This window comes from Taeniopygia guttata, chromosome 1 (assembly GCF_048771995.1).
Source record: "Taeniopygia guttata chromosome 1, bTaeGut7.mat, whole genome shotgun sequence".
NCBI classification, from domain to species: domain Eukaryota; kingdom Metazoa; phylum Chordata; class Aves; order Passeriformes; family Estrildidae; genus Taeniopygia; species Taeniopygia guttata.
The window spans coordinates 88234935-88257659 of NC_133024.1; the positions used below are offsets into that span (position 1 = coordinate 88234935).

Genomic DNA, 22725 nt, shown 5'->3' on the forward strand with positions numbered 1-22725 from the left:
GTGTTGAACAGAAGGATACTTTTATTGCCTTATTATGGTCAAGCACAAGTGACCTGCATCATTTAAAGCATTTAAAAAAAAAGAATTTATGAAAGAGTAACATAGATATAATAAATAATTCCTAACATATCTCATTCTTCAAAATTACTTATTTCTTAAGAGCTAAAAATGGAATCTAAAAAAAGGCAAGCCACTGGAGAGAGTTTGATTAAATGTATGAACGTATATAATAATTACCACTTTTTCAGGAAAATCTGTGCCATTACTGAACTGCAGGTCCCTCAGTATGCTTTCTGTCATGGGCAAAGCCTCCTGAAAGTACTATATTTACCATTTGTAATTATCTCTCAATCTATAATATGAATTCCTCATGTCCCACATAGTGAGTTCTCATCATTAGATGATTTCTGTTCTGCAAAGCAAAACATTCATTTTAGACTTGCAGGCTTGCAGCTTCAGTAGAAAATTAAATTGCAGGAATAGATTTGTCAGAAGTGATGGGAAAAAGTATTCAATGTTGTTCTCCTCTCCAGACAAATTTTTTTTTGCAACCATCCTTTGCACTGCTAGATGTAAGTCTTATAACTGGATTTTTTAATTATTAAAAGAAGATAAAAGACATTGAACACTCAGAGGGCAGCCTTCATCCATCCAAGGATGAAGCCTGTTGCTTGAAGATGCCAGTTGCATCACCAAGCAGTGACCCTTTTCTTCATTTATTCCTACATTTCTAAAAAGATCCACTAAAGCATGAACTGGCCTGTGGTGCATGTCGAGATGTGATCCTTGTCTAACCCAGACCAGGGAATTTGGCACATCTCCCTCTTGCTCTAAATCCTTAGTTTGGTGCCACCAGGCCAAGAGGACAGGACAAACACATTCCGGGCTCTTCTCCAGCCCTGGATTGCAGCACATCTTGTGCAGGCCCTTTGACCGAAGAAATGCTCTCACATCTCTTGATGTAAAATTGGGTGGTGAATTCAAACACATGTTCTCTATCTGAATCACAAACTCTTTGCTACTTCCAGTGGTGTGGTCTCCAGTACCGGTCCCTTGCTCAAATGTGTGCTCCACTCATGACCATTAACTCATCCTGGCAGCTTCCCCTGGGAAACTGCTGCTTTGCCCAAAGTGAAGTCTCAGGAGTTAGTATTGCTGTGTAACATTAGGGCACTTACTTTGGCCATCCAAAAATACTGTTGACTTTATGGTCAACAGTACCTTGGCTTGTTTTGGTAGGTTGTTCTCAGTTTAGTCTGTGCTGAGACATGAATGACATCTTCCAGGTCTTGTTTCCATTTTTGTGTGGTTTATATATTCCAATATTTTTGTAAGTAGTTTTCACAGGCAGAAAGATGTCAGGACTGTTTTTTAACTCCATACTTTGAGCTTTCTTTTTATTTTTACCAGTGGGAGGGGGGAATAACATTTGAAGAGATGTGGAAAAAGAGGTGGGTGTTCAAGGGCTTAGAAAAAAAGGTATGTTAAAGGTGCCCTTTTGAGCGTGCTGGCTTCTTTCAGAATACATGTGAGTTACCATCCCACTGACTGTGGAATTAAACCTGCAAATGTGTAAGTTTCTCCCAGGGTGTTATGTTTGCGGAATAATTCTTCAAAGTCAGATCTATATGAATTGGATGCATGGCAGCAGTGCAGCTTTCTGTGCTATTGTGATACCTGTTTTCATGTGATAGTTTCTGCTGTAATTCTTAAAATTGATTAGATCATCAAGGAACACACAAGCAAACAAAACAGCAAAACCCAGAATGCCAAAGGTGACCTCAGCTCTTCTGAGTGATGTTGGTGCTGTCAGTGGGGTGTCCTGGGAAGCTGAGGAAGCCTAAATGCAGGTAGTTATTAAACTGTGCATAGTTCATGTGAAAGTCTTGCAGCACTCATATGTATTCTTTCATTAGTGTGTATAAAGGACATAATGAAGAAGTTTGCTTGCAGAGTTATAATTAAAACAACGTTGATTAGGATGCAGCATGAGGAAAAGAAAGTAACAATAGAAGGTTGCCTAATATTTATGTGTCTTTACAAACAAATTTTATCTGTTGATAAATATCACTATTAATTGTTTAGATATTCCTAAAAAAATCTCGTACATTTATTAGGTAAAAAATTAGCTTTCCCTCCTTGGTTCCTCATGTCTGATTTTGACCCATCAAAGATAAAAGAAAGGGCCCTAATGCTCAAGATCCAGAATAGAGGTGTGTAACAGGAAAGGTAATTAAGAAGAACTGAAGTTCAGCATCAAGGTTGGTAAGAATAAATGCTTCAATATTCTTATCTGTTTGGGGTTATTTTTGCCATGGAGTAGATGGTCCTACTAGGATAAACAACAGTATAGGAACATACAGTTAATGATGTTAAGCGTTAATGATGTTAAGTGCTTAGGGATATGGTTTTGGGGCAGTTACGTGGTGCTGGGTTGCTGGTTGGACTAGACAATCTTGAAGATCTCTTACAATCTTGATGATTCTGTGATGCTCTAAGTTCATTGGCCCCACTAGAATTGCACTTCCTTGTAATAAATGAAGGCATGTGCCTTTTTTTTTTTTTCTAGCTGCAGTATTTTTCTAAATCGTGAAGAAACTTTAAGTGGGCAACTAATCTTCATGACTTGGTGATTATTTCATGATGTGTAAGACACACCTAAGCCAAATTCAAACTATTCAAATATTTATAAATGCAGTTCATTCTTGCAAATATTCTGAAAGAACTGTATTTTAAAGGTCATTTCCCCCCCTCCCACTTGTTTTATGATACAGTGAAAGCCTCCTTTGTGTTTTAAAACAAATGGAGCATGAAGGTGTTATCCTTCAGGTCTGTGGCTTGGCTGAAACCTGAGGAAATGAAAGCAAGAAGCTGAGATTTGTTTTAAATGTGAGGACAAGGTGAGAGATCACTTCCCCCCCTCCCCTTAACTGTCTTACCTTTTTTTTAAATCACATGCCTGGGAGGTGATCTGGAGAGCAGATCTGATGACCCTCCCAGCAGTACTGACAGTGCGATGTACGTTGATGTCACTTGGTGGGAAATCTAGTAAGCTGTTTACAGGAAATCCATTGCCTACCCCAGGCACTGAAAAACCATGACCCAAGAATGAGCACCAGGGGGTTGCCATCGGCACAGTGGAGAAAATTTATGGACAAAGTGTAGTTTTTGGTTTAATTACTTACTGCTATCCCTATATCTGCTTTGTGATTTCAAATCAATCATGTGGAAAGCACAAGGTTTGGAAGCTAATGGGAAGTGCAGATGCTGATCAATAAGCATGTAATGGGGATTTTAAGGAGAAAATTAAATACTGTGAGATTTGCTATGGAAGTATGAGCTGTTGGGTCTTGATTTGGAGAAGCACCAGGAATGGAGCTAGAGGAGAAACAGCATGGTCTGTTCCCACAGTAAATGATTTTACCCTGGTGCTCATCCTTGATTGCAGCTCTGTTAAGTAGGTCACTGCAGTGGAAATTGCACATGTCACTGAGTTGGGAAAATGGATGGATTTTTAAAATTAACTGCCATTACACACCACTTCATCACAGTTCGACAGGCTCATGGTTATACATTTAAGCAAACGTGGAAAGTAACACAGGGACAGGATCTATTTTCACAGCTGAACTCCCAGTAAACTTTGCAGGCAAGGTGAAAAAAGGATATATATATATATATAATGAAATGACTAAACATTAGATTTTAATTTAGGAAAAATGTATTATTTTTAAGGCACTCCCATAGAGACCACACACACAGGAAGTGATATGCCATCCTAAGATTAGGTTTGTCTTGCAGTTTTGACCATGTCACATGTAATCTCTGAACAGTGCCTTATTAAACATTTCAAATCTCTGGACAGATGCAAACTTTCAGAAAAAAATTGTCTTTTTTCGAGATACTTGCACTAATGTAAACTTCCCAAACATGTAGGACAGTCAGAATTTGAGCTCAGAGGACTTCTGGAGTTCATTCTTAGAACCACTACTCTATGCCATGTCATATCAGGATTAAATATTAAATAGATTGATACATATGAGAAAGACAAAGCTGTGTCTGGCTACAGAGATCCAACACTAGACTCTAATGCTGGAAAAATTTCAAGGCACATTAGTAGCAGGAAAATTTTTGTGCCTGTTGAACAAGCTCTTGTTTTCAGCTGATTGTTTGTCTCTTTCTTAACCTTCATGATGGCTAAAATACCTGGCAGCTTGCCTGAGAAATTGTTTCCAATATTTCATTGTAAAAAATGAATTCTGATTAGTGTTGTGTAAAAGAACATCACTATTCTAGAGGAGCCAGAGATGCCTGTGTCATGCAAAAGCTGTGTGACTTGATGTCTGTGTCTTACCACACAGCATCCTGTCAGTCCTGGGTGCAGCAGAGGGTTACAGTCCCTTTGAACTAAAGTAAGGCATATAGATGTGTCCTAATGTCCATTGATAACTCAAAGTCATACCTAGATGAGGACTTTAATCTTTTTAGAAACCCTGTACTCAACTTGGTGGGTAGATAATCTTTTCAGTCATATGAAAGTAGTTATTGATTTATTCCCTTGTAAACTGCCAGGGAACACAATGAATGAGGAATGGAGCTTCTCATGATTTTGCTTTAAAGTTCAGCTGTCTCATGACCTTAAAAAAATAATGTTCTTCTTAGTATTTTACCTTGATTTTATATGCTGTATCTTAGACTCACTGCATTAAACTAAGGTACTTGCATGTAGAGTATAAACTTCCAACATACTGGAAACTCTCTGCTTATGCGATGCAGTGCAGATCTCAGGTGTAATAAATTACTCTTCTGTGAAAAGATACAGTTTTTTTCCACAAAAGGACATCATTTCACTTGGCTTGATCCTGCAAGAGCTCATCCGATGTTTTCTGAGCTCTGATGCAGCAAGTACTCGTCTCTCAGTGCAAAAACACTATTAGCAGTTCCTCACCTGTCCACTTATCATTGATTGCTCCTTTTCCAGTGGGCTTGGGATGGTATTAAAGGTGATACTTCTATAAATAAAGCTGGTAGTAAACACAACTAATCAGTATTGCTTCGGAAAACATAGTTCTGCAACAGACCCTGAAAATATTCTGTTTGAAGTACATAGACTCTGTTACGCCTGCAGTCATTGTGACCCATTCAAGCTTTCCTCAGCAGCTGGTCAGTATTGGAAATAATCTGCTGGTTCAAACAGGCGGGGGAACCAGTGCCTGACGCAATGGAATAAGTCAAAAGTGTTTACAGTCCCTTTACCTTAAAAAAAAAAAAAAAAAAAAAAAGAAAAGAAAAAAAGAAAAAAAAGAGAAGAAGGAGAAATGCTGTCACGACCTAGAGGGATTTAGTTATTTTAACATAGTCTAGCAATTGACAGTTTATTCTGAATTTTTCTATGTAATTTCCAGCACCTGATATGTCTTAGATTTTATAGTAAACAAAAATACAAGTTATTAAGAAGATACATAATCCAAATTCCTCTTTTGTCATCTTCTCTTTAGAGAAATGGAAGTTAGCCTGCTATACTTTTTATTTAAGTAACTAGTCAATGAGGTAGTTGTATATTATTAAATATACTTCTCAGGACCATACCTAAATGAAAAAAATGAAAGGCTCAACCCCTTAGAGACAGATGGGAATCTGACTAAAACCAGACATTTTCCAAAACCCAAGGCTCTTCTATAATCAGTAGAAAGCCAAATCTGTAGTGTCAGCATGCAAACTGTTCAACACATCTGAGACGTTCTTTTCAGGGTGATAGGAGATGTGTCCTCCATGCACCCCTTTATCTCCAAGGACTATGAACAGAGCTCAAGCTCAGGGGCAGAGACCTGCTCTGTACCTCTCTGAAGTCATGAGATGACTCTCACAAATGGGGTGTTTATGACTTCTTTTTTCTTTCTTTTTTCTTACTTTTGCGTACAGTTCCCTCCCCACTTCAGTATCTTCTTCCAGGATGTTTCCAGGAATTTCTACTTCCTATAGGCATTAAACACTGTACAAACTTGAAATCATCTAGAATAGTTGTGCAAGAGTGAACATTTTTAAGATGTCTATGTTTTCATGAAGAGGTGTCCTAGTCCTCTTACCAATTTTACAATCTCAAATTCATCATGTAGGAAAAATGCTGTTAGCTCTTTCTACAGGTAATTTGTAGAGCATGAGTACTGGACTTCTGCATTAAATTTACAGGGTTAAAGTGGGGAGATAACTTGGGAAAACATTTTGGAAAACATGATAAAGCAGAAATCATGCCTTGAAAAAGAAAGTGAAAATAGAAGACCTAATGTCCTGCTTTGAATGTTATTCCTGAAATCAGAGACTTCACTCTGTTAGGCACTTTAACACCTTCTTGAGATAAGAGAAGGTTTTGCCTTGGTTACAGCAGAGTATCACCCAAGATGTGTGCTGGGCTGGAGATGAAGCATTGTGCAGCCCCTTGCTCAAGCCCTCCTCTCTTTTTCCTGTGGAATGGGGAGCAGAATCAAAGCAAAATATTTTGTTGAGATAAGAACAGTTTAATAATTGAAGATAAAGTAAAATGCAATAGTAATGGTAAAAAATAGCAATGATGACAATATAAGAGGGGGAAAAATTGGTGCACAATGCGATTTCTCACCTCCTGCTGATCAATGTCAGACCCTTACCAGCTGCCTTTCTGGGTAACTCCTCTTAGCTTATATATATTGGGCATCTTGTTCTATGATCTGGAATATTCCTTTGGTTAGGTCACCTGTTCCAGCTATGCTCCCTCACAGTTTCAATTGTGTACCTCCTCACTGGCAGACCATGAGACAAGGAAAAAAAGGATAAACATGATTTAGCAAAAATACCCAAATTATCAATGTGTTATCCACTCTCATTCTGAATAGAAAACATAGTACTATGAGAGCTACTGAGAAGAAATTAACTCTACCCTAACTGAAACAGGACAGTGTCATTCAATTTACCCATTTACAAGGTGTTACAGACTATAGCTGTTATGCTAACAGTGTTAAAATCCTGTGGTATGCAGTAGGTGTCTGTATTAGCAGCCATGGTTGCTTCTCCTTTCCCTGGTCTGGGTAGCTCCAGCTGGACCCCATCTCCACACCAGAGTGCAGTAGGACTGTGAAGTGTACCAGAACCCCCACACTTCCTTCCTCCACTCTCCTCTCATCTTTCATCACTGCAGAAATTCAAGCAATGGCTCAAACAGGAGCTGGAGGGTGCTCTCCAAACATCCTCAGGCATCCTCAGTTTGTACCAGCAGCCACATGTAGATGGAAACATATTTTCCCTTAGCTGCCATCCTTAATGTTTTCTGATATGTTCTGTTGTATCATCAAGAATCTAGAGTCTGTTTTCCTAATGCCTGTACAAAAGAAAACAGCAAAAAATATAGAAGAAGAAAACAACATAAATAATAAAAGTGAAGGATGGACCACACAGTTTGTGTGTGTGTGTCCCTGAAAAGAGAGACAGAAGAACAAAAGAATTCTGTAAGGAAATCGATCACCCCTTTGGCATTTTTTTGTGTACAAATGTCAGCTGTCAGTGCAAAAAAGTGTTCTGCTCATGCCCAAGGTCTGTTTCTGTGCATGTGCAAGTGACTACAGATTTCTGCCAGTGTTTGATTCTTTCCAATTGGGCAGCCATGCCTGCAGCACATTCACATACTTTTGGTTCTGTGTTATAGCCACACATTGCAGAATGCTGGAGACTTTATACAAAGAAATATACAAACAATATCAATTCACATGGACACCTCAAACAGGAGTTTAAAGGCAGAGACCATGTTGGATTTTTTTTCAGAGTTATCCTGATGGTGAATTTAGTCTAAAAGGTCATGTCTCTAAGCCCTGATGCAGATGATATAACAGCATTTCTGCCAGAGTTCAAGTTTAATTGTTGATATTTGCAGGCCCTTTTCTCTAATCCTGGGTCATGACATTAACCCAGACAAGGTTATGCCTGATACTGGCTTTCTTTTAATTTCAGAAAAGGCAGAAACCAGCTCTTTTGGTAGTCAGGTCACATACATGTGAAAAAAATATGTCATTAAAATGTAGCTGTTTTTTTTGGTCCCTCAGTGAGTATAATGAAATAAAATAGAGGCCAGTAAATAAGCAATAGTCAGTCAAAACCCCCCACATTAGAGAGCAATGGACTTTGCTTGTGAAGGGCTATTTTTTTAACTATGTGTTTAAAAATCTTTAGGAACTGTAAAGACCATCCTCATGCTGACAGATGTGAACCAAATTCAGTATTTTATGGAAAACTTTTGAGTTTCCTTTGTAGCCCCTGAAGTATGCCAGAGAGAGAGTATTATCTTTGACTGTTCATATTCAAGTTATATATCTAATAACTGTTTCTTAACTCAAGACATTAATTTTCTGTATCTTCTTTTTTTAGGAAGCATTTAAGCAGAGTCTTCCAGTCCAGCAAGCATATCAAACTTACAATATTTTCAGTGATAAAAAGGCTACAGAACCATTGGCATAGTTCCAAATAATGACACAATAATAAGTGATAACTATAAATTCTTCATTTCCCCTCATCTGTGGCAAATTCTTCATACTTAAAAGCAATTATTAGGGTCTGTATTCTTTTTCCTTTTTCTTGGGGCTTTTTTATGTTAGCGTTTCTGCTATGTTTCTAATTTTAAAAGTGCATTAAGGGAGAAAATAATTTTGTTAAATTAATGTGCTGACAATAAAAAAGAAAAATAAGTGTATTTGAAAGCTGAAACTCTTCTGTTTACATTTGAGATTTTCTACATATCATCACTAGCTGAGAAACAGCTTCTGAAACTGAAAATTCAGTAATGTCAATAAACTACAGCCTCTACTGGGTTGCAGACCACTTAATTGCTTCTGTGGATTTCTCAGCTAACATTATTCACTTCTTAAATAATCCAAATGCCTCCCAATACTGGGAGATTTATGGATTTGGTTTTGTTATGAGTTGTTTGGGTTTTTTTAAAACTAGCTCAAAATTACCACTGTCTGCTACAGACTTTCCCGTAATTGATACAGGCAGGAGGAACATTTGAAATCTGCAGACAGCAAATGCAAGGAGTACCACTCTGAGCAGGCATTTCACCCCCATAACATGCCCCTATCCCATTTCTGTGAGATTTTCCTCCTATGCTTTCCCTCCTAAGCAGTGTGGGACCTGGCTCCCCTCTCTTCCCTCCATCCTTCCCTCCCTTCCATCCTGGCTCAGCGAGGATGAAGTGATGCAGTCAGGGGATCACCCCATGCAAGGGTGAAACCTCAGGTTCCTGGGGCTGCTTGACTCCTCAGGCATCTCTCCATGGTCTGGATGATAATGCCTCTAATCAAGGTCACCTGGGTACCATCTTTTCTACCATTGTGCGGGACTTCCCCTGCTTCAGCTGAGGGTTTCTCATGCCAGTTATCAGCATCAGGCTCAATTGCTCTGGGCAATTTCAGCCAACAAGTCTTCCCTGCATGTTGGTAAATTATGTTACTTCTCCTGTTTGTAGTTTCTTAAGTTTATTTCACAGAAGATTCCAATATGATGGAAGTACAGTGTCATCCTGTGGCTGGATACAAACTTGTGCTGTGCCTTAAGAAAGAATAGTAGCCATGAAGCAGAAGGCTAGGGACTCACTTGGCTAAGCTGGCAATCTTTACATCTATTTCACAGTATTTTATTAGAGGCAGACGTTCACTACCTACTAATTTTTTAGTGTTGTTTTTCTTCTATTGTTTCCGTCCCTCGCTCCTATTTTTTATTGTTTCTATTGGTTTCACTAATGCAATTAAGAGCAGAAATAGTAGATAACTATGGCAAAAAGAAATCAAAATCAACAGGCTTCAGATGAATCAAAAAAAGGAAACTTCTTTATGTTGAATTATTTTTGTAGAGATTTATAACAGTGGAAATTGGTTCATGACCAAGTGACTATCAGAAAACAAGGTATCAAAAAGAAGACTTGACTGTAAAAAAAATTTATAAGGAATAGATCATCTTTATAAATCAGCAGCTATGTAAAACTTCGCTTAGGTTAGGACTTTGATAATTTCTAAAATTCAAAACCATTAGTTAATTCACATATATGGCATTTTATTGCTTAATATCTAAGGGTTGTCTGAGTCTTGTACAGACCTCTGAGTACTGGGATAGCACATTAACATCTGACAAGATTTGCTTTCAGCTCAGAAATGGTATGAATTTTACAAAGCCATAGATAATCCTGTTTAACTTGACTTTATAAGAATTTTAGGATTCATAATGGTTAGACTTAACCCTTCTGTGAATGTGCACACTGAAGCATTATTGTTTTCCAGATTTACAGTTTGGGGGTTGTGTTCTGCATTCAGGCTGGTTTTGGATTTACCAGGGGACCTCTTTAGACTGGCTGTTTAATCACCCTAATGAAATTAGACAAGCTGTTTGGGCACTGGCAGCAGGCAGCCCAGGGCAGGGCAGGTGGGCACTGCTCTCCCCTCCATTGCTGGCAGCAGAGGGAGCACTGCATGGGAGGCTGATGCCATCCCTGTCTGCCTCAGTGTGAGCTCAGCAGGAGTTAGCTAGAAACAGTTTCAGGGTAGGAGTTAATATGGTAGTGATGACAAGTTACAAATTCTGCCTCTCAGTGAAAGAGTGGAATATGTACATGGCATTTGTGTGTATATTTTCAATACGTTCTGTACTGACTATGGTGCACCAAGTAACTCTTCTCCATGCAATTCTTTGTAACAAATCACAGCAGTTTAAAAATGTGGGTGTTGGGGGATGCTACAGCAATTTGCCCTAATTTATCCAAACTTTTAAATTTTGCACTGTTTTTAAACTGCTCAATTTTCAGAGAAAAAAAATATGTGGCAGTACAAGAGGGCCAAGGTCTAGCAATGTCTGCATGATTTTACTGAGGATTGCTTTACTAGGTGTACTTCTCAAAACTGAAAATGTGTTTCTGTTTAATATCCTTGAGAGGCTAAGACCACATCACAGGAGTAGGATGAAAAGCTGCCAGATAAATATACCTGTCAGAATTTAAATAGACTTTTTCTAATGGGTAGAAAGCAGGTTATGAGGCAAGATAAAGCCTTAGCTTAATATACATTGAGATAAGAGCAGTAGATAGTAGCATATCCCCATCTGGTTTGCTTCATGGAACAGTTTGTCTCTATAGGTCAGTGCACCAAGTGGTTAACAAAGAATTTGAGAATGAGTAAGAGTTTTACAAGTTAATATCTTTTCTAGGGTTGTGGGCTCTCAGACCTTTGGAAAAGAAATACTGATATCAGATACAAGCAGGTATTAGCCTCTTACTGTGCTGTAATTGTTTTTTCTTATAATTTCAATAACTAAATTATGACTTGCAAAATGTTTTTGTATGCATATCAAGATTATGCCATTCACAGTATTTTGCCTAGCTATTCTTCTAGAATACTAAACTTAAAGCTGCGATAATTTTCAGCATCCAGTGATATTTTTCCAATACATAGTACCACAGCCTCTGATTTGAGGTGTAGGGACACCTATCTTCCCTGAAGCAGTACTTTTGAATCTAATAGGTTTTCCCGTGTTTATCTCCCGTTCCACTTGCTGTCAGGAAATGTGCAAAATTTTTGTATGCACAATATAATATATAAAGGGATTCCACTTATTAACTATGTACTATGCAAAGGGACTACCTTCTCCCATTTGTTTATTCAGAGTCTGCAACCTGATGATTTAATTTGAAAACCTACTTATTGTAGGAAACAATAAACAATCTTTCCCTGTCCACCTTTTCTATTTCTTTTCTCTATTTTCCTTTTCTAAGAGTCCTGATGTATGCTTTTCTAAATGCTGCTGAGCATTGCTGCTTAGTGGAAGTGGTTTGTGTAAAGTTCTCCATCATAACTCTCTTTACAGAGCAGTAAGTCAGAAACAATTGCTGTGTATTCAAAGCCAGGTCTGTTTTCTTCCACATATAGTAGTTTACATCAGTATTGCATCTCATCTGCTTGATGGCTCTGTTTCATCTGGTTGTGCTGCAGTACTTCACAGTCAGTTTTTGTTGATTTTGAGTTATTCTGTGTAGTATGATCTGTAAATTTGTCACTTTTTCCCATCTTTTCCAGATAATTTATTAATGTGATGAATAGCCCAGGGCCTAGGACAGATCCATGGGGAACTTTGCTGTCCACAGTTTCTACTAAGAAAACTAATTTTTTCTCCTGTTTTTTATTTCATACCTATATTTATTTATTTTTTCACATGAAGATTTCCGTTATTGCATGGCAGCTTACCATCCTTTAAAGCCTTTGGGCTAGTCCAAGTTGTTTGAAAATCCAAGTAGGTTTCATCCAAGTAGGCATCAGCCCTGTCTGCAGGGCTCTGTCAAGGACCTGTGACGAATTAAGTAAGGTATGGCTTCCCTCCATGATAGCCACACTCACCCCAGTATGTCACATCTCCACTACTGCACTTTCTAGGGCAATTTCTACTGATCTATCCAGTGCTGAAGATTAGACTTATTGGTTGGGTGAAAATGTACTGCAAAGGATTTCTGTCTGCATCGGTTATATTTAGTTTTTTAATGCATTTAAAAGATCTTCTTCTTTGAGTTCCTTTGGAGGGGTTAAGAAATGGGGAATACTGCTTTTCCTGTTTGCACATCCTTCAGCCATCACAATGATCTTGGATAGAGACAGGAGCAGCCTTCTCTGATGTTTCTGCTCACTCTCCACACCATGTGAGATTGTGGGGTTGTAAAACTGCACAAGAGCCAGGCTTTACACTGCCTAGTTCAGAGGTAGCGTAAAGCCTGATCATCATATTTTGAGACTGCATTCACAGTATCAGATATGACTATTTATTGACCAGTTCATATCTAATTAGAACAAAAAACAGTTTGACCACATTATGAAAAACTTGACTCAGAAGACTTAGTATTTGTATTGTGTACCACGTCTAGGAATAGTAACTGCAAAATTATAGATTATAGAAAATCTTTAGAAATATACTCTTTATTAAAAATAAGCAGTTGGGTTCAGTGAAAAAGGAGGAGTTCATTGGAAGGATGCTGGCTGTGTGCTCTGGTGGATGCTTGGCTCACTGGCTAGCAGATGCTAACACTGTCATTTCCCCTCTTAGCTGATTTGGTGCCATGTCCCACATACAGAAACCCCCTGAGACTGCATGTTATGTATTACAGCTGTGCCCCCACGTTTCAAAAGGAGCAGCCCTGGCAGGAGATGGGGGCGCTGCAGGATGGGATGGGCATGGGGATGAAGCAGTGAACCTGACTGCCCTGAGAACCTGACTGCTACGCCAGGGCTGCACATCCATCCCTGCTTTTCTCATGCGCACGAGCCCCAAAGATTTTTCCCGAAATGTTGCTGTACAGGAGCTCCATCTAGTGCTGACATTTCTTATTCCGATTCACTAAGGCAGCGGAATACTGCTAGGGAGGCAGCCAAGTCAGCAAGCTGAATTTGACACGGCCAGCCTGCCGTGCCAAATTTCTAGAATGCAAAGGGTCCTGCAAAACATATGGAAAGTGAGACAGAAGTGAACATTCGGGGGTGTTTTTGTATCATTGAGATGCAAAAGGGAATTTTTTGCACTGTTTATGCCACTGGGTGTTTATTGTTTGGATGGATAAGCATATTAATAACATTAGAGAAAAATATAGTAGTACTCAGTGATGCACATTAAGTCACTGGATACTGCCAAGAATTAAGACCACCTTTAAAGAACAAAATAAAAACATTTTAAAATTCAGAAAAGGAGGGGGAAAGAAAGAGGAAAAACCTGAGATTTTTTTTCCTATTAAAAGTAATACATGCTGTCTGTATTGAAGATACCACCAAAGATAAAGGAAAGGGTATTTTGTACAAAGGATGAAACACAGAAATGACCATTGAGAAAAGAGCAAGAAAGATTTATTGAATAGGACCAGTACTGTTCATTTTCATATTTCTCCCAGCGGGGTTGGATCCAACAGAGATTTCTCAGTGATTTCTTTCAAGTGCAGTGTTAAACTGTGGCTCCCATTAAAGAGGAAGGTAATTCTTTGGAGAAGGGAATGATTGCCTTTTCTAACGGACTCATGATTCCAAGTCATCTTAGCAAAAGAGAATAGATAATTTCAGGCATTAGAAAAAGGGCAATTGGTGGATTTATTTCTATTCAAAGTGAATGGTTATATCTGAGGTAGACTGTATTTGGAAAATGATTGTAACTGCTAACACTCAACAAATGATTGTGGGAAATATTTTCTCAATTTCAAATAAGTAGAAATGCTTTTAATGCATTAAAAATCAAAAGAAAATTGTGCTCTGATTGCTAATATGTGGCAGCAACCAGAATAAGAGTCACCAAATTAAAGGATATTTGATTTTTTACCATTTAGTTTATGTTTACTATATAAATATTTAATAGGCTTATCCAAATAAAGCCAAATAAAGCACACCCCATTTTCACCTGCTTCTGTCAGTTTTTATGGCATCCATCCACTCCTCTGTAGTTCATATCCTTTATATTAGCCCTGAACTTATCAGTTATTATATTCACATTGTGTTTTTGCTATATCATGAAAAGTTCTGCTGTGATTTCTTTATTCACCGAAATTCAGGTAAGTCAGGCTAGTACTGGTTGGCTGTCCACCTAGACCAGACCTCACTTTGAGTCCATTCATCTTAACTGTGAAATATCTTCTAGGTTCAGTGGGCTTTCTTTTTAGCTCTGGAAAGGTTTGGGGTCTTCTGCCAAATGGGCTCATTAAATATTTATCTCTTTTTTTTTTTTTTTTTTTTTTTTTTTTTTTTTTTTTTGCTTTGGACAGAAAAGAAAGAAGTGGACAAAATTTTGGAGGTTTAGTGAAGATGAGCAGTAGCCATATATGTCTGCCACTCTCCTAACCTCTTTGAACCCCTTCTGAATATTAATTTGTATTTCTTATCTCAAAAAATTAAAAACAAACAAACAAACAAAAAAACCCCACTAACCTCCCCAACAAAAACTAAAACCTTTAATAATAATATTTTGTGAAATCCCATATTCACAATCTCTCACATTTGTCTCTCAAATTTGCTCATTTTATGGTACCTTTTCCACTAGCCCTATTGGTAATGAAAGTTGCTGTCTAAATTAACTATATTCTATCAATTTAACTGAATTTGTTTCATTCCAAGCTGCATATCCCAGATTTTGCAGACCAGTTAACATTCTCGCTGCCACTTTTTGGCAATTCAACTATAATGGAAAAAGAAATGTAACCTGCAGAACCTCACTGGAGACCATATATGACATCGATTTTTCCTGAGCAATGAAATGTCTACTATGAGACTCAGAGCTAGACGGCAAAATGCAATTTTAATTTTTATTTAAATAATTTAAAATTTTCATTCTTTTTTCCTCTGTGATGCTGTGACTTAGGAGTTTTTCATATTTTACTAAAGTTGCATATGTGTCCTGGTTTTGGGCAAATTTGGGAGGAAACCTCCCAAGGGGTCCCTCTAGAAAACAAATTCAAGTGGCTCCTCCCTGCACTGGTTCAGAAGATATAGATCTCCTTCAAGAAAAGTGGGAAAAACTGTTGATTTAACAAGCAAAGTATTGACAAACATGAGAAAATTAATAATACTAAATAATAGAACCTCTTGTTGTTCTGAAGAGACGGCAAATTCAAAGAGAGTACTTTTGTAGTTCAAAGTCTTTGTTGTGGGTGTGTCCTCGGCTTTCTCTCAGTATCTCTGGGGCTCAGGTCTCTCTTTGGGGCTCGGGTCCAGTGTCCTGGCTGCAGTGCAGCTTGGGGGGGCCCTGGATGATAGTCTTGGGGTTCCTGGGATGAACAGTGGCTGAACAGTTCAAAAAAACCCCTCTGACCTCAGCTAACAAGGCAAAAAACAGTGAAAAGAGATAGGGAAAATTCCCCATCTGTCTGCAGAGCAGAGAACTCCAAGAGCACTGCTTATCTCTGTGTTTTGAATACAGCCGCAAAAAAAAATTCCACCGCTTTTCCTTCTCTCTGCCTTTGCTCTCAGATATAGTTTTAAAAGTGCAGAACTTATTACTGGGCTAAACAAACATTATAATATTCTTACCTCCTCACTTGCAAAGAAATCTCTGGTGGAAGCAGCTACTGGAGTGAGTACTGTATTTTTGTGGAAGAAATTTATTGATTTTAATGGGTGCAGAGCCCAATAGTTTTAGTTATCACTATTAACATTAATTGGTATATAAAAAATGGAAACAAAGGTGATAATGGAATGGATTGCTGTGACAAAGTCTCTGATGCTGTGGCAGTTGTTAGGTAAGATACTTCCCCCCAGAGCAACAAAATTGCTCCCAAAGAATACGCAACCATTAGAAAAAAAGACTGTTTCTTTTTTTTTTTACATCTTGCTGCTTCTAAACCTCTTGTGAATACTAGACCTACAAATAATATTTAATGTGTAGTCCCTGGCAGATGAATCTAAGATATGTTTTCAGAAAGAGTTCTAAGGAGATACAGAAGTACAAATATGTTGGAAATGTCATGACTTTAAAGTTGCTTAAATCTTTTGTGGTTTATTTTCATGTGTGGACTGTTTTATTTCTGCAGAGAGCTATCAGAGATGCTTTCATTTATATTCAGGAAGCTTATTTCCCTTGAAAACAGTACTGAGTCACTGATCAAATTAGTTTTGCATAACTCGATAACATATTTATGTAATACCATTCAGTAGCACAACTTGTAATTAAGCTCAAAACTTGAAATTTGAGGTATTAAGAGGCTTCATTTGAAGAGAGCTGTTTCTTACTGCTGTTCTTTTGTGTTTAAGGCCTTGGGCAAGCACAAGGAAAGGTGTCGTCCAGAAGGAACAGCAGAAGAATACCTCAGCACAGGATTCCCCAATATTCCCAACTTGGGGTGTATCCCCATCTTACCTTCTCCATCTTATTGTGCCATAGAGCTTTTTAGCATATTCTTCAGCTAATGGAACAGCAGATTTAGCAGCTGAAAAATGAGGGACTAGAAATAAGAGAACTATGTTAGGCTGTGTTAGGATGCATAAAATTTCTGAGAGACTTACCTGTTCCTGTTAATTATTTACCAGCACATATTTGTAAGTGGAGACCAGAGCATGCCTCTTCCACCTCTACCAGTGTCCTTCCAGCACAGTGTTCTTCCTTGCTTTCTGCCTCTCCAAGCTCACTGTTCACCACAGCATGGTGGCTTGACTTCAAAAGGAAAGGTGCAACTTTTGGTGGGTCCCAGCCTGCCAGCTGGTTCACACTCCTCTTGCACTTCCAGCCACATGATGTCCTTCCCAGGTGTCCTGGCTATGGAGAGGGGACGCAGCTCAGCACTGTTTGGATGTGGCCAGGTTGCTATTCCACAACACACACATCATCACTGCAGTCATGGTTTCGGGGGAAAGAAAAGGTGAGTGAGAAAAATTAAAAAGAAAGAGAAAAATGACACCCCTGGAAGTGTGTAATTTTGTCTCACTTTTCACTGGGGAGATTGCTGGTATCAGCTGTGTGGACCCTGTCCTCTGTCACCACTACCTGGCCCCTTCCTAGTTCCTCCAAGACATAGCTTGGAGACATGGTTCTGAAAAAGTGACAGCCTTGGCTCTAAGACATTGGGCTGAAAAGTAGTGCCAGTGCAGGCAGCATCTGTGGGAAACAGAGGGGTGGATGGGAGCCTGGTCCCAGCCAAGCTGAGCTGAAAGGAGCAGAGCGAACAACTTGTGTGCAAAGCACCTTCTCTTTCTGTATACTTATGAGCATTGCTGCTATTACTGTGCTTTTCTTATTCCATTGCTATTTGCTTTCAACAAATTATTATCTCAACCTGTAGCCCTTGCCTTTGTCCCTCACTTGCCCGAGGGGCAGGGGGAAGAGGAGTGGCTTATTTAGAGATTCATTTCTGGCTGGTGTTAAATCACCACACCAGGATATTATGTGAAAGCTGCCCCCCAGGAGTGGGTATTACATGCACACATTATATAAATGGAGTCTTGTGAATGCATGGACTATCATTGTTTTCTCTTCTTTCAGCAACACATTTAAGTAACAATGGTAGGAGTTGCTGTTGGTTAACCTCTGCCACTGGCAGGCCCCTCTGGAGTAATTAGAGCATCAAGTAGATGCCATGTGGGAACTTAGTATCAATTACTATCCCCTTGATTTCCCCTCTGCATTTTGTACATGGCTGACAGATGGTCAGATGCACCCCAGGGGTGCTCAGCTTGCACCGTCCTGCAATGGGGCTGAGCAGCAGAACAGCCAGGTACACCCTGGTTCCATGCCTTGTACCAGGCTCTCAGCTGCATTTTGCCCTGTCTTTGTCTCAGGAGCTAAGTTTGGGCTGGATCTGGGTACTGGAGCATGTCTGGACTTGCTGTGGAGTTACTGTAGTGGTTTTTCGTCCGCCAATCTGAGTTTTCCAGACAATGCACCAATTAGTGCAGTGGGTTTAGTGCTGGCCAGTGGACCCACTAGAATTATTTACTCATCTCCTGTTGTGAAATATGGATTAGGAGGAGGGCAAAACAGGTTCAAAACTTTAAATGGTGTAAAGAAAACTTCATTAACAGAACTAAAAAAAGAAAAATAGAAATCAGAATAAATCTTCAGAACACTTCTCCTCCCCTGCACATCCTCTTTTCTTTCCCACTGACAACATAAATAGACAAAACCTAGAACTTTCAGTCAGTTTACCACCTCTAGGATAGTCTTTCTTCAGTTCATTTAGGGAGAGGAATGTCTCTGGCCATGCCATGGAGACTTCACCACAAGATACAGTTCTCTCATGGCTTCAATGTCACAGCACATCAGCTGCCCAGGAAAGGAAAAATCTGTTCACAGTATTAAAGCCCCTCCCATGCCTTGCAGCTTTCCCACAGCTGCTTTCATGAGCCATGTCAACTTATTGGGGTGCTATTTTAAAGATAAGTTGTTCAAGGATAAAAAAAAAAGTTCTCTTCTTTTATCTCTAGGAACACAGGATTTCTTCTTCTATCCCTGGGGCACTGTTTCTCATTTCTCTCATCTCTCTCTAGTCAACATTTCATTGAAATCACAGCTACTGCAACATCTGCTTATTTCAACACTGGTTCTTCTGCTAACAGCTGTAGTTAGAACACTACATCCCCTCAATGCATTCCATGAATTACTGGGAAAAACAAAGTTTGATATATCAAATATATCTTCACCATAGCCTTACAAAAGAATTTCAGCCCAAGACTAAGGCATCTCCTCAATCCCCTCCCATCTAGCATTTGACTCTTTCCTCACTGACCTCAGTGTCCCATATTGTTTCCTCTACATGTCTTCACCTTTTGCTCTTCTGATTCAGGAGAGAATTAGTGTTCATAGGTTTGTTTGCTCTCAAGCTTTATCAATTGAAACAGTTCTTACAGAGTTCTGCAGCGCTGAATAGTTGATCTCATCCAGGCTCTACAATCAAGGAATCGCTGTGTCTTTTGCTGCCAATCCTGTGGTCCCCACTGGCACTGTGCAAGCCACACTGGCTGCTGGCACCACCCCACACTTTTCTTTTATGTGGGGCGCTGGAAAAAAAGAAAACAACCTGCTGCCACTGCTTTTGGCCTTCTGTCTGCAGCATAGCTGGCTAAAAGCAGCTAAGCAAACGAAGTCTATTGCGAGTCATGCTGAGATAGCTGCAGCTGCGCAGTGCTGCTGCGCTTGTGGCGATTTCGGCCACTCAATCCCAGCCATGTGGCCACTGTTGGACCAGGCCGGTGGTGGCCGCTCCTGACCCTGGATGCTCCTGGCCTCGGGGCCGCCTGCAGTGCTGGCTCCAAGGCCTCTCCCAGAGCTGGTACCAGAATAAACAAACCAATATAAATAAACATGGTTCACGTATTTGCGAACCATGCTGAGATAGCTGTGGCTGCGCTGCTGCCCCAGCCGTGTGGATTTCAGCTGAGCTATGGCGGCCGCATGGCTGCTCCCAGACTCGGGGCCAGCCTCAGCACTGGCTGCGGGGCCACTCCTGGAGCTGGTCCTGGCCACATGGTTGCTCACAGTGTTGGGATAGTCCCATGGCATGGCCTGGCATGGCCGCAGCAGAATCTCAGCTGAGCCATGCACCGACCTGGCCGTGTGGGGCCTGCCTGGCCAGCGTCGCAGCAGAGCCCAGCCAGGCCCTGCCAGGCCAGTGCCCAGGTCTGTTCAAAGGCTGGAAGCCAGAGAGCTTTATCCTGGGCTTTGTTCACTTTTATATGTTCTTTGCCACAGAGGCGTGCTCAGCTTTTTTAAGTGATTTAACCGGGTGTCAATCTTCAAAACTAGCCAGCTGATCGGCTCTGCCCGGTCCCCACAGGGAACCATCCCCCCCAGCCTGTGGGCTTAGTCCCTCAACTGACAGATATCATTAAACCCCAACAGTTACTGAGATCGGTACAGAAGAGGCAGGGAGGGAAAGGTGTTGAAAAGGCCTGAAGACAGCACAGCAGAAAACAGCTAGTTCAGGTAACACAGAATTCTGTTTCCAGCAGTAAAAGGTATTGATTCAGCCAAACCTGAAGGACTGTGTGTTGCTAATAACAGAGTATTATTACTTGTGGGTGGAGGATCATGCACCCACCGAGAGGAGCACGACCTCAAGGAAATGGCAACAGGGAGCAGCAGTCTTGACTCAGACATACAAGATTTATACAGACAGGATTTGTAAGCAATGAAGGGTTTCTGACTATGAACTGTGGACTCCTGAAGTGCATAAAAGCTCTATCCCAAACTCAATTCACTGCCAGGGAAGTGCATACAAGCAAGGAGTTTTATGAACTGATAGCTGAAGTCTCTTGTTCTCTCTGTTGCACAAAAGAAATTCTAGACAAGACCTCTTAAGCACAGATCCTGTGGGTGTGAGAGTGTGAGTGAATAAAAAATATAAGACAATGCCTGTGAGTGGGTAAAATCAACCTTCATGGGGGTTGAGTGTGGGAAATCTATCTTGGGGTTTTGCAAAAATTTGGATTTAGCTTTTTCTCCTTGTTGAAGAAGGTGCTATTGTATCCCTTCATTCTCACTTTGCCTAAGGTTACCCATGTTTTCTTTTCATTGCCCCTGATCCTTGATAATAATCCTGGAATATAGTGCAGGATATCCCTTTCAACATACAACCAGGACTGTTCCAGGAAGCCCCAGGACTCTAACCATGATGTAGTCTAATGACCTACAGGCCATTTAAGAGGGCAAGTATATCTAAGTTAGTAGTCAAAACATTGATCCATTGTAGGCTGAATTCCTGGGATTCTCAATTTTTCATAGACTCCAGACCATGGGTGATCTGCATCCCCTTTCCAATTACTACATCAGTGAGCAGTATAAACCATCAAAAATGGATAAGAAAATGTAACGCTTTTAGCTAGAGCCCATGGGAACAAAGTGTAATGATTTGCTGTGCCTTTCACAACATACTCTGCTGTGCTGCCAGGGAGGAATGTACAGATCCTTAAATAAAAGTAAATAATAGATAATGTCGCAGATGATAGCCCTATAAATAGATGCCTGTCCTCGTTTATGACTTGAAATTTAATTTCTTACACTCTGCTCACTGCACCTAATTGCTCTGTAGCAAGGTTTATGCTCCACACCCAGCTACTCTCAGTCACTTATTTCCATGGTTAACTTTTGAATAATTATCTATTCCTGTAATGCAATCTGCATACAGGAATTTATGACATTTTTCAGTACTGTTCAGTGAGAATCTCATTTTTGTTCCTATATATGCATGAAATGTTGGGGGAGCAAATTACATTTCTCACTGTGATTGAGTCCTGTGGAGTTATTTGTCTAGGTACCAACTTGAGGCTCTAAATATTTGTTGGAAGCAAATTCCATTTAGATTTGCAATTTGTGAACCTAATTTTGTTGCAGTTCTAGAAAAAAATTATTCATTTGAAATTAATATACACAGTCTACACAGTCATAAATGTTACTACTCAGTAAGAATGAAACTGGCATTGGCACAAAGAATTATAATTATTTTCTTCCTTTTATAGCTTACATTAATTTTTTAAATTTGTTTTTGGGGTTATTAAGGCTGTGGAGATTGCACTCAAGTATTTTCTTCAGGGACAATCTTAAAGTATTTAATTGCTTTTTGTTTTTAAGCTGCAATTCTCACTAGTTCCTCCATCTGCAACAGATAGTGCATGAAATAGAATACCAGATAACTGCAGGATTTCTAACAAAGGTCACAACAGTTAAATGCACCAGGCATTAACTTTATGCAAAGCTAGGAGGCATAATGAAAACTGGGAGGCTTTATTCCACTTTAGCCAAAACAGATTGTGAGAAGGACATGAGGAAAGGCTGTGGAAACTACAAGCCTGTTAGTCTAAAATCTGTATCTGGAAAAATTATGGAGAGGGTGACACTGGGTGCTAAAGAAAAGCATGTAAAGGACAAGGCAATCAGCAGTTTTTTGAAGCTCATTAACTACAAGCTGACAAGTCATGTACACCTGATCCTCATATTTTATTTCCAACCGTTGTTAAATTAAGTACTGAACAAAAGAACAGGTTTTGCCATTTTTATGAAATAATGTTGTTTCAGTCCAACACGTGAGTATCTATTATAATTGATTAAATGATAGTGGTGTATTTCTAGGATTCAGTTACTGAACTAATAAAAGAGTGGGATTAAAAAACCTGTTTGGTTGGGGTTTTTTGTTAATTAAAATGCTGAGGATATTCATAGCAACCAGGGACACTGGAGCTGCTCTGTCCCAACATTGCAACAAGGTTACTCTTGATGTGGTTT

At 39.6% G+C, this 22725-nt stretch overlaps 1 protein-coding gene across 1 annotated transcript in view; it reads left to right on the plus strand.

The window, feature by feature from the left end:
* The window catches only part of LOC140684671 (pinopsin-like), an 82873-nt gene that overhangs the window by 5690 nt on the left and 54458 nt on the right, over positions 1–22725 (plus strand). The window lies entirely within an intron of this gene.